The sequence below is a fragment of the Chenopodium quinoa genome, unplaced genomic scaffold (assembly GCF_001683475.1).
Source record: "Chenopodium quinoa cultivar QQ74 unplaced genomic scaffold, ASM168347v1, whole genome shotgun sequence".
In the NCBI taxonomy this organism is placed as follows: domain Eukaryota; kingdom Viridiplantae; phylum Streptophyta; class Magnoliopsida; order Caryophyllales; family Amaranthaceae; genus Chenopodium; species Chenopodium quinoa.
This window is the reverse complement of record NW_018742959.1, coordinates 2,706,745-2,709,249: the sequence shown is the minus strand read 5'-3', so window position 1 is coordinate 2,709,249 and position 2,505 is coordinate 2,706,745. Positions and strand designations below refer to the sequence as shown.

The window sequence follows — 2,505 nt, the reverse complement described above, 5'->3', positions numbered from 1 at the left end:
AGAAGGAAGGTGGTGAATCCTAAAAGCGTTGATTAACCTATAAAGAAGATGAGTGAACAAGGGTCGAAGAGTGAACAAGTGTCGAAGAAGAATTCTTTGAAAGGTTCAGCCATGCAACCTACACCACTTGTTGGAGACAATGTCCTTCAATCGCTCACTAAGGATTTAACTTTTCTACACAATCGTTTTAGTCATTTGCCTAGTGACAATCCCATTGAAATTGCACTTCCTAAGGCAATGTTCCATTAAGTTTAGGATGCAAGTGCATGGTTAAACAAACAAGATGTGAAGAAATTTTTAAGCGGTTCAATGCTTAACATTTCTCTCATTCAAATATTCATGAGGTACGGGCTCATGCCACTTAAATTAATTTGTTGTATATATTAGTGTTGTTTATCCTTCATATATGACAATTAATTTTTCATTGCACATGTACGTAGAGCACTACGGGAGCACTTAAGTGACACTGATTCCGCTAGTAAAGTTTTGTGGTTATGCCCCGAACAGACATCCGAGACTAGAATCATACACAACTCCCCCGTGGTGATGTATTATGTTAACCATAATATTCGGGAATCAATGCGTGCGGGAGACAAGTTCATATTCGCCCCATGTTATGAGGAGTACGTTTAACCATGTGTAATTCAATTCTTAACAATGATGAGATTAATGCAGCAAATTGAAGGAGGGGATGTATATGTTGGATTATTTGTATGAGTTTATTTGAGTATGGATTGTTCAATGAGGGGTAGAGATTAGAGTGTTAAGTGTGATTTCTATGTGACGATGGAGTGTAGTTTGCTGATTTCTTTTTGGTTGGTCGCGATCCTGAATAAATGCAGGTAGCTTACAAACCCCTACTTGTTCTAGCTCTAGCTGAATTTTGTTATTCTAAAGTAGTGAATTGAACATCACGTTTTTTTATGTAATTTTGTTGGTTGCATTTGTATAGGCAGCTACCGGGGCACTAGATGGAATAATCGATATAGCCTCAGCACCCCATCCTCTATTACCATTGATTAGTCAGCTGAAAATAGAGGGAAATTTTATCACAGTTGGTGCTCCAGAAAAACCACTTGAGTTGCCAGTCTTCCCTTTGATAATGGGTAAGCCTCCAAATAGGCAATTAATTTAGCTTAGCAAACTTGTTTGTTTGTACATGTTATTGAATAAAATGGATTTTTAAGACTATCATTGTACCAGGGAGAAAGATGGTGGGCGGAAGTGGGATTGGAGGCATGAAGGAGACACAAGAGATAATTAATTTCGTGGCTAAGCATGATATAAAACCAGATATTGAAGTTATTCCAATGGATTATTTACATGGCCATGGAGTGTTTACACAAGGCAAATGTTAGGTATTGTTTTGTCATTGACATTAGCAACACACTAAAAGCTACTTGAGTGCGAGTTTGATGATATTCAATGCAACATGTAACTTAAAACGATTTGGATGATATTAAGCATGCTGTGGAGAAGATGATGCTGGTGACATCAATTTTTCAATTTTTACCATGTTTTATAGATTTTTTGCTCAGTGTATAGCTATTAAAGTTACTGAATATATCTTAAGCATTACCTGGTGAGTGGTCATAAGAATTTTATTTATCTGATTCAAGTAATACTTATTTGTGCTTTAAGTTTGTATGGGTGTTTGTGTTAGTTGTTTTGGATTGAAGTAGTCCCAAGGATGGGAACCTATATTGTAGGGAATAGTTTAAGCATTACCCTAAGCTTGAACCCCACTTTGATCATACACTTAAGTATGGTGGCGTCCAAAGGGAAGGAAGCTAGAACAAAAGAGTCGCCAACAAGTTTTATGAACTTGTAAACCGATCACGAGGTGAAGGTTACACCCCTTAACGATCCAGGAGATCGTCAACTCAAAGAGGTCTAGAACTATGACTGGAAGTTTGAGGATGAAGGTACAAATCCAACCTAAAAGAGATTGAACCTGACCTAATAATAGGCCTCTACTTTATTCTGATCCTATTCATGTGTGCTTTCTGATTAACATGCAATCAATAAGATTAACCCTAAACCTGTTTAATCTATTTTGGTTGAATATTAATGCACAAACAAAACTATTATTGGCGATCACTCGAATTATAATCATATTAACCCTAAACAAGATTATTAATTATCTTATTAAGCATGATTACAAGTACAAATTCCCTTTAACATGCATAATAGGCGTGATCAAGCAATAGCAATAAATATCATCAAGCAACATAATAATCATCATAACAATAATAATAAATCATAATAACAATCATAAGCATAATCATGTTAAATCCTAATATTAATCTCAAGAACCAAGGCATGATACTAATAAGATTAATAACAAACCCTAGCATGTCACTAAGCAATAAAAATTAAACCTTTAGCCCTAACATGATACTAACATGAATATTAGGAAATAAAATAGGAAGCATCATAGAAATAACAACTGTCATATTTGATATTAGAAATCATAGTTGTTACCCTAAACATGATACTAGGAAG

General features: G+C 35.2%; 1 pseudogene; it reads left to right on the top strand.

Annotated features, from left to right (window-relative positions):
* Positions 1-657: 657 nt before the first annotated feature.
* On the top strand, positions 658-1,404 carry LOC110728775 (annotated as a pseudogene).
* Positions 1,405-2,505: the final 1,101 nt, after the last annotated feature.